The sequence below is a fragment of the Gobio gobio genome, assembly GCF_949357685.1.
Source record: "Gobio gobio genome assembly, chromosome: 25".
Classification (NCBI taxonomy): domain Eukaryota; kingdom Metazoa; phylum Chordata; class Actinopteri; order Cypriniformes; family Gobionidae; genus Gobio; species Gobio gobio.
In genome coordinates, this window is record NC_137121.1 from 14,628,074 (window position 1) to 14,639,043 (window position 10,970).

Genomic DNA, 10,970 nt, shown 5'->3' on the forward strand with positions numbered 1-10,970 from the left:
ACAGATGAGGTCATCTCACTCTTTTGTCTTCTCTTTCTGCCATAGAAAAAAAATGACGAATGCTCAAAATGCCTTTTCGCTTCCACGTTTTATGGAGCATTTGGACTTTGTAAATACACTTTTAATTCCGTATTCAATAGGCAGCATGCTCGTCTTCCAGAAAATGTTTAAAATTATGATATTAACAAACCATTTTTAAATGTCAATTGACAGGGTAGTTCCATGATGATTAGGACAGAGGTCAATAAATCTTTACAGAACACCACTAATGGAGGTGCTTTTCTGGTATGGTTTGAAATTATAATGGTGAGGGGTTTTTTTTCATTCCATGAGTGCAATTACAAATAAAATACAACAATTTTAAGTAATTAGGTTATTTAGCAAACTATATACACTGAATACGGAATTAAAAGTGTACATACAGAGTCCAAATGCTCCATAAAACGTGAAAGCGAAAAGGCATTTTGAGCATTCGTCATTTTTTGGGGAAAGACAAAAATATATATTTTTCATAAGGAATGTTGTGTTTGTGATTTACCCTGAGTGAGAATGTACTATAAAAACGAGACAACGATGAATGGCATATGTAAACACTATTTCTACTTTAAACGTCCATGTTTAGTTCAATGTGTTACCTGCCAGTACTTGGTAATTATTTGCTGGAAATTTTTTTCTGTGTACATGAATATACTGGCTGATTCATACATACATGCGTTTGTTTGACCGAATACGATTTTAAGCTCAATCTTATGCCGTAGTTCTGATGTGGAGCTCCAAAAAGAGAACATGAGATAAAGTCTAATTTGCCCAAATTCATTTAGTGTTCTTTCTCCAAAATGGATTATGAGGGCTGAAAAATTGAAAAAGAAAAATGAATAAGAACTGAGCACAGAAGGAAACCTGTGTGCTTGGCCTTGAGAGTATGATAATGGATTTGTACCCAATTATCCTCGACCCAAGTATGTAGAGACCCAGTTGGTAGATTATATAAGTTGTAATCTTCAGTAATGGCAGGTTGTGAGCATGAAAGGTATTCCAGTGGAAAAACATGGAAAAAGAACATTAGAGCCCTCCAAATGCTATGTGCCAGCGTTTTGAGTGCACTCTCCACCCATGGGCCAAAGCGCTTCGCTTAGGGGCCAAAAACATGGCAGCTATAACATTATGGTATGGGGTTTGCATTTGAGATTTTTCCAAATAATGGCCTTTCATTCGGCTCTTTTCTCTTTGTCAAGGGTCATCATCTTCCCTTTCAGGTTTTGTTTTTGTTTTTTTACGTCCCCCCTCCTCACTCGCAGGCAAAAAGCACGAGAACTCGGGAAGATTCATTTCCTCTGCATCCAGAGCCCGAGTGGTAGATGGAGGGTCCTTAAGGCTGGTTTTTAGACTGATATGAGGGCCTAATGCCGAAGAAGCAAAACAAAGAGCACAGGGAAATCACAAATTCTGTGGTAATGAAACTTTCACTGCCGATTCCAGACTACAAAATGGCCAGGCCAATGGAAACCCCAAGTACACTCAAACCGGTGGCATATAGCCTTAATTACGAACCTATTGCATGCTAGCCGTAATTGGAAAAAGCAGTTTTAAAAGGTTGCTTTTTGCGCAGAACAAGCGAAGATGCTGCTTTTTTTTTACGTTTCTGAAAATTTACGTTGCATAGAGGCTGTGTTTGACATTTAAAAAGAAGCTTTTACCTTCTCAATATAGTTGGTACTCAGCAACATAATAGAATGTTGCCGTAATTGTAGCTTCCTTCAAACTTTAGGGGGATTTTTTTTTTCCACAATTCCTTTTCTTCATGCATTTGTGCCCAATTGACCACATATTAAGCAGACATCTCTTGACTTATATTCATGCATATTGTTTCTCTGCAGGCAAAATTCTGCAAGATTCAAATGTTGCTCGACTACTGAAAGTGGGAAAAATCCAAAAGCTCACAGATGGCATGCTTGGAAAAAAAAAAACTGTATTTCCCATTGTTTAAAGTTCTAACACATTATGACTAAAATAGATTGATGTACAACCTGAGATCAACAGGTTGCATTTTCCTGTGAGTGAGTGTTTCATATTAGCATGCTTCATATCATAAAGCTCTAAAATAAAACGTTCATGCCATTTCGAGTCATATTCAGAGAACAAGGCCTTTATGGACCGAAACAGAATTATGTAGATCTGCCTGCTGCTGCTTGGTCAGTGTGTGTAAATATATTCTCCTAACACTAAACCCTCACAGATAGAAATAAAGGCGTGCGCTCTCTCATTGGCTGACCAGAATACATGGCTGCATTCTATTGGTCATCCTAATCAGCTGACAGGATGCTGTTGCTTAGAAACATTGTTTCCTACCAAAGCCAACCCTTCCCTGCAGCCTTGCCAGTCCAATCAATGTGGCCACAGACTGGTAGCTTATATCTCATGCTGTATTTCAAACGTGCCTGTGTTGCTTCTCATAAAATCATCATTCTTATAACTGATTCAAGTGCCTCATTTAAACGATTAAGTGGCTTAAAATGTGACTAGTAATGTTTAACAGGTAGCTGATGAGGTTATCAATACACTTTCCATATGCAACAAACATGCATTTTGTGAGCGAATGAGTGTCGTGGTCGTCAGAAATCAAGTTGTTTACATGCAACACGGACTACAGATGCTGTACAACACGTTTCAGCCTCGTCTTTAAGTATCAGGCAAATTCTAATTCTGGTTTCCGTGGAAACCTCTCAGAGCCAAACAATGGATGAAGGGTAAAGGACAAGTGCAGGATGCCGATCTTTCTTTTGTGGATGCGTGTGTGAGCGTGCATGCAAGAAGGCTTGTGTGCGATATGTGCGCGCGCATGTGTGTGTGCGTGTGTGTTATGGGGGAGGGAAACATTCTGGACAGGCATAGTTGGTTTCATAATGAGCGCGTACAGCGTGTCATGGGACTACGTGTAAAGAGTGCTCGCATCTCCTTGTACATCAGTCCTCGTTGAGAGCCGGAGACTGCAGGGCATGCAAATCAGGAGTGATTTCAACACCCTCTGCTCCATCTCCACCACGTATTTCGCCAGATTTTAAGTTTGTTTACTCCTTGTCATATTTCCCTTTCAGCAAATATGCCCATGCGTACCTTTCTTATAAATTCGGTCTTTAAAAAAAACTAGACTATGAATGACTGTTTGTAGGCTATAAGACCCACTAGTGATTGTTTCTCTGTGGAACACTCTTTCTTTATTGACATCAGTGGTTCCATGAAGAACCTTGCCACTGCACAAATGGTTTATAGACCATTTGAAATGTTCTTTAAACTATGAAAATAATGGTGCTTTTGATAACTGGTTCTTCTATGGCATCATTGTGAAAACACGATTTTGGAACCTTTAGGTTGATATAGGCCTACCACAACAATTATGCAACTTTGCATCCCACTAGACCTTGAATTTGGTCGCCTGAGGTTCTATGAAGAACCTTTAACATCCATTTGACCTTTCCACTACAAAAGTTTCTTTAGTGTGGAAAAAGCTTCTTTAGATTATTTGTGCTCATTACATTAAGAAAATCATGGTTCTTTTTAGAAACTGTTTACTGAAAGGTTCTTTGGGGAACTCAAATTGGTTCTTCCAAAAATAAAGTTTTCAGAAGGGTTTTCACGCAGCGATGACATAACCATTTAGGGTTCCCCAATGAACATTTCAATGAAACATACTTAAAAGAAAATTTTTTTCTTAGTGTGAAGAACATTTTAATAATTGAAGAACCTTTTTTCCACTATGACGAATCTTTTAATGTTAAAAGTTCTTCATATAGATGCCAAGATCCTTTATTTTTAGGAGTGTATGACATCGCCAGGGAAAAATCCTTTTGGAACCTTTATTTTTATTCCATAAAGAACCTTTAACGTCCATGGAACCTTTCCATTTCACAAAAAGGTTCTTTATAAGGTTCTTTTTTAAATGTTCTTCACACTAAGAACAAATGGTTCTTTTAAGAAATTTTCATTGAAAGGTTTACTCGAAAAAATTATGCGTTGACTCAACATTATATAAGTTATGACAACTTTTGAGAAAACCAGTTGGTTTATGTTCAACCAACAAGCTACATTGAGTTAGAGGAACTTAATAATTTGTAGCATAAACACACATTTTTAAGTTGATTACTTTAAAATTAAGTTGCTCCAACTGGAACCTGGAACCAATTAACCTTATCTATTTCAGTTCAAATCAACAGCTATCATAGCTCATGCTAACATAAGTAAGATAATATTTGTCACTGGCAGTCATTTCTTAGAGTCAATAGTGTTTCATGTATCTACTCTTCAGCACAATGGTACCCACAAAAACTTTAAAACTTTACAGAAACTCTTTCAAATGTCAAACATAACAGCATTAAACACTAACAGGTCTTTCCCTTCACTAAAAACAAATAAATGAACACTTCAACACATTTATTCTCCTTATCCAGTCCTATGCAAAGCATGCTGGGAACTTGAAATCCACTGCCTAATTTCCGAAGTTATAGTTAATTAAGTTTCATTACTTTCATTACTAGAAATTTGAGTAAACATGGTGTTAAGTTGATGTAATGATAATCATTATAATATCAACAGAACTCTACAAAATAATGTTTGCAATTTAAAAGGTTTAATTAAAACAACAAATTAGAATTTTTAACTTGCAACCATGCATTTATTTAAGTTGTGGTAACAGGTCCCTTGAATTAATTTTTAGAGTGAGTGTATGGCATTGAAAAATACATTTTGGAACATTTACTTTTATTTCATGAATCCATGGAACCGTTCACATTTCACAAAAGGTTCTTTATAGTGGAAAAAGGATATTTTTAAAATGTTCTTCACACTAAGACATTTTATTTTATTTTCATTGAAAGGCTCATTGGAGTACCCTAAATGGTTCTATTATGGTTTTTAAAGTCCGGAAGTCTTTACTTCAATGTTGTAGCAGACCGACATTTTGAGGGGAGGTGTTAAGGATATTCTACCCAAGCCGTCAAACTGACGTCCACAGAGAACGGAAAGAACTTTTCAGATTTTGATTAAAGATTACCACGACAAACTTTTGTTTTCTGTGTATTAACTTGCACAGGTTAATTGTTCACCACAAGACAAAGTAAATAGTGTCAATTTTGATTTCATGACGACTTTCAAAGTGTACGTTGATACACTTCAACAATGCCGGAAAGTTGCATCCTGTCAGACCTTGAATTTGGTTGCCCGATGCTAAGAAAAGGCAGGAAAGAGTCAGACCAGATGAGGGTGAAAATGTTTTAGGCGAGTGCCTTGAAATAGCTTTTGTCTCGCATTTCTGTAATTGCGGCCACTCTCTTTAGCACGCGCTGATTGCTTCTTGTTTTTTTGCTTGTATGGATCGCAAATCTTGAGCTTTTATGGGGCTCCGAGGCCAAAGTGGAAGAGCAAGCAGGACAATATCTGTAGCTTTTCAGGGAGGACACCACTCAGTTTAGGTCAGCAGAGATGGACCAGAAGTTTGGAAAGAAATTATTTCACCATTTCATCAAAACACGCTCTTTAAAGGCAGGCAAAGAGAGGTCAAGTGCAGAAACCACACTCAGGCAGAATTACCTTCTCACCCCTTAAGAAAGCTAAGGGGGTTCTCAGCAGGGAAGCCTGGGCACCGCACCACGCCTGCGCTGAGAAAGCCGGCCATCAGTGTGCAGCGGCAATTTCTGCCACTTGGGGATCACAGGTGAAAGGAAATTGATGGGCACTTTTCTATTATTAGTGCCAGTGAAGGAAACATTAGTGTCAGAAGAACTTGTCGAGCTGCTTGTGGTTCTCTCCACCCATATTCCCCCGAGGACTTTATACTTTTATTGCCAGACTTGATGCATGGGCACCAGAGTTTGCAAAATACACACCACCTCCATACACACGCGAGTGAATGCTGGGAAAATAATCTTCAGCGCTGAGATCATTAGCTGATTAGCACGGCTACCTGGAAAGGCTGCACCTTCTGCCAGGTAATCGGGGTTTCCTCGCAGGGGCTGACGAACAGATGCTGCTTCTCGCTAAATGCAATGAATTACTTATGTGCCGCTTAGCTAAACAAGGAATCGCTCTGTACAGGTTTGCATAACACCGATACGGACATCTGTCAATGTGACTTTTGAACTGCCTCTGCCTCGGCCTGGCAGGTAACCTGATGCTTATCACTGTTCTGTTGGGCGGCGGGGTAGATTAGGGCCACCGGCAACCATAGATCTCTTTAATGAATAATGTAAACACCCTTAGACCATGCAAGCTGACCCTTAAAATCGGGAGATTTCCTTCGCGGTTAGAGTATATAAATTAAGAATTATGTGTATTAAAAAAAAGTCTAAAATATCACATTAGCTTTGCTTTGGGACCAGCACAAATGACAAAAGATGACAAACAGATGACAAAGTTCAACCAAAAGAACTTTACAGGCTATATATATATATATATATATATATATATATATATATATATATATATATATATATATATATATATATATATATACATACAAAGCTATACATATATACAAAGGTATATTACGGCTGTCAAAAATTTGTGTTAACGCATTCATTTGTTCAGTTTAACGCGTTAAAAATATTTAACGCAATTCACTCAGCAATCTGTTTTTCTGTCCTTCTTTGGCTAGTTACATTATATGATCACGCTCTTATTCATGCAAATGCTTTTAAACCTTTCAAGCGCGACAACAGAGACTGTATGTGAATGTTCTGACACACATACGACTTCTCTTTCACGCTTAAACAATAACACACAGAATTATGCTAAAATGTCAGTTTTGTAGAGTATTCTCATAAGAGCAGTCTTAAATGAGTTAAATAACGTCTTAAATGAACTTAAAGAGTTGTGAGATAATGAGATGCGCGTGACAGCGCGTCAGATCCGCGTCATGTTCAGCAGCGGCAGATCTTAAAGTGACAGCAGCCTAATAAACCAGTGACGTCTGTCATTAATGTTAATCAAAGAACAAATGTAACAGAGAAAATTATAGCTATAATAATGATTATTCTATATTTAATGTATAATTTATGCAGTTAAGACTCTAAAATGTTTGATAACTTTATTCATCTCCTGTATAGGAAGGTTGGAAGGCCACATGACTTTTATGACAAAATTCAATTATGTGAAGATTGTTTTAAGTTCACTTAAATTAAAAGTTGTTATTTTTTAAAAGCCTAATAAATGTTGAACTTGATAGCTTTCAATTATATTGTAATGCTGAATGTCTATCATTAATGTTTAAAAAAAATCAATGAGACCAGTATTAGTATCAGTGATACTGGCCATCATTCATAAAAAGATGATATTACAACAACTATTTAAAATATACTGTCTTTAAGTTGTTTCTACATTAATTTGGAGAGTAACTGTGAAATTATTACAATATAAAAATATATTTACATATATTTTTTATTATTGACAAATTTTGGCCATAATATTGAGCATCTGAAGCGGCTGTGTGATCTGACACTTTTGTCATTTTTAAGAGGACACTTTCATCCCTGCAACAAATTGGATCTCAAATTGTCCCTGGTTTTCCATGCATGCAGTTTGACAATTACATTGTATACCAAATGCCAATTTGCGCATATTGAGATTATTGGTTTTAATTAATTGATTGCAATCTCCATGATAAATACCCTCTTAATTTGGTCCTAATTACCCACATGTCATTTGTGTGGTGTGACAGCAAAAATACAAATTAATAGTGATTATGGAGGACACAAATCTCCAAACACTTGTGCCCTTTCAGACATGCTCTTTGTTAAGTGTTCACATCTCATATTTACTCTTAAGATCGAATGATGCGGCTACGGTATTGTTTACAAACCCTCTTAACAACCGTGCACTTCAAATCTGTGATCAGCGTGCATGTGCAAAAAAGGGATTCATGCTACACCGTTTTCAAATTGCTTCCTTGCTAAATCAAATAAACAAATGACAGTACCTACACGATGACCTCTGTCGTACAAGCCTTGTGCTAAAATAGGTAGAGGAGACAGTGTTGAAATACAAAAACAATCATGCAAATGCCTGATAATGTACAGTAGAATGGCACAGAAATGCACAAAGGCCTCACAAAACAACATGATGAACCAAACATTTCAGTCCCGGAGTACGCCAAAATAGTGCTGGGAACACAATGGGGGGGACAAATAGCACATTTGTGCCTGAAAATACACCTCTTGTGGCTTTTTCCAACCAAATTATGGAAATGTAAAATGGCTGTCTGCGCTTCCTTGCAGCTGCCGTCTCCTAAGTGGATAAAATTCATGCTAAGGTAAAAACATAATTTCCCAATTTCTTTGTTGAGCATAGACAGCACTTTAATCCCATTTATTATTGTGAAGGAGATTCTGGCATTTAAAATTGGTCCATCTTATGAAGCACACAAAGGTTCTGAGCTGAAACAAGAATGTGTTAAATATAACGGAAAAGAGGTTCAATTCAGCTGGGGAAATATGACAAGCTAAATGTTCCTAAATTTTCAGAGGAGAAGTGTACAGTCCTGTTGCATCCATTTGGGCATAAAGCCGGCAAAATGTAAAGCCATAGGACGCTCTTTCTTCATTAGATCAGTTGTAAGGTGATGGACACACAGAACTATGGATCTAATGTCCTGCGGAATGAATCATTACGACCACAGCAAAGTCGTGTAGGTTTTGTAAACAAGTAAGACTAGCATTTAAATAAAGTCGAAGTGAGAACGGGGCACCTCCCATGCGGACTCATCAGTGTCTTCTCCAATTGCGTAACATCTTCACTTCCTCGGCACACACTGAGGACTCGCATCGATCTCACTTACTGAGGACAAACCGTCATTAGGTGTCCATTTAATGAGCTTGGAAATCAGCATCCTGGATTAGTCACATCCTAAAAGACAGTGCATGCTTTAAATATATAAATATTTCATTAAAAATGCAACATTTCTTGGAATAATTTCAAGCAAACAGCTGAAATTGTGGAAGCGTTGGAGAGTCTGATGCAGGTTTACCTGAAGATTATTGTAATTCAGCACCTGGAAAGATGAGTAAAAGATAAACCAGATTTAAACTCAATTACTGATTTGTGAAAAATCAAATTAGCCTCGTTTTAAGGGTAAATGTGGTTGGGTTTCATAAAAATAATGAATAAAAAGGCAAAGCAGAGACTGTTTATATTTGAACCTAATGCCTGGCCCATTACAGTTAGCCGCTTATTACTGCATACAAATCATTTAAATCAAAGGTCCACTTGGTTATTATATGTGGTGATCCTTTTAAAATCAGTCCAACCCTGTGTCTAAATGACTAAAAGCAAAATATGCCTGGAAGGAGGCAGTATTTGCAGCAAACCGAAATTAAATATTAATGAATAAATAAACATAACAGTAAAGGCCCGTTCACACCAAGAACGTTAACTATACAGGTAACTATATTAACGTGGACAATATCCTTCTGTTTATTCTAAGCATGCGTTATCGCTTTAAATGCTTGAGGTCTTTAAATGGATTCAATGTTTCCTACGAGGCCACTCCCTACACCGCCCCCAGCGTCGTTTTGATCTTCATAATAATACAATAATTTCGTTCAATTAGAGAATAAACACTACAATTAAAAACTGAACGTGTATTTTCAATAAAGTGTGAGAGAGACGAACGAAAGTCACAGGACAAACGCAGCAGGAGTCCGATTTTTATTCAGCACGAGAGCTGAGATAAGCGCGACAGTCATTCTCAGCGTGTGTCCAGTCTGGCGCGTTTTCTGATCGCATATGGAAAGCTAAACTTTCATAGGAACTCATTGAAAAGTTGAAACACTCACTTTGCTCTGCACCGCTCCGGTTATGAATGCCAGAGGCCGAGCGCATTTACATTCTGAGAGTGAGATGAGAGATCCCTCCCCTGTGGGCGGGTAGAAAACATGTAGAACAGCTCCTTCTACTGGCTGTAGTTTTTACCTCTGGCCAAAAAATGAAGATATTTGCGTCATCTGAGGATTTTTTTCCGGAAATAAAATGCTTAATTCTCTCGTCTCAGGGGGATATGAGGGGGGAAATTACCATAATTCAAATATACTACGGGATTTCTACTGATACAAAGCTTAATGCTAAATCACCCTTTAAAGACCCTTTAAAGCTACACTGTGGAACTTTTTTAGTTTATTCTTAGCTAAAAACACTTAGTTCTTTCAAAAATATATGTGCTCATTAATGTATATTTACTTCTTTCAAGTAATAAAGTATTCTCGTAAGTTTATAATATGCCATTGAAAATACATACGGATGAGGGGTTCGAATGCCGGTCGCCATGTTGCCCCTCCATCTTGAAAGTACATTAGCCAAAGAGGGACATACCCGTAAATTCAAGCTTCGCCTTTCGCGTTTTAACACTCGATGGCACCGTGTCGAATGTGGACGAGGTCGAACTGGAAGCCATGTTAATCTTGGACTAAATCGGCCACCGTAGGAGTTAAAACGAAATCGGAATTGAGAGAACAGAAACTAATATTCACTGGATGGTCATATACCTTTTCACCGCTAGATGGGGGAAAAAAATCACACAGTGTAGCTTTAAAATAGCCCAAATTCTCCAAAACTGTTTGCCAAGCTTACGATTAAATTTCCTATTTAAAATCTGCAATGAAAACCGACAACAACTGTCTCATAAATCTTTCTAAACACTTAAATCATGACCACATTTTTGTTATACAAAGCTTTTTATACTGACGCGATGACTTTATCAATCAGTGATTGGCTTGTTTCATTAGAAGGCGGGACTTATTCCACCATATTACGCGTTGCACTTTCTCCTATTCATAGTAATAAGAGAGCACCGTCTTTCTGTAGCCTATATAAATTGGACTGCAGAAAGATATTACATATATACAGACAACTAGCTCAATAAAACCTCTTGAGAATGGTTCCTTGCTGCTTTTAATGTTTTGACAGTGTGCGGAAAATCTATTCAAACA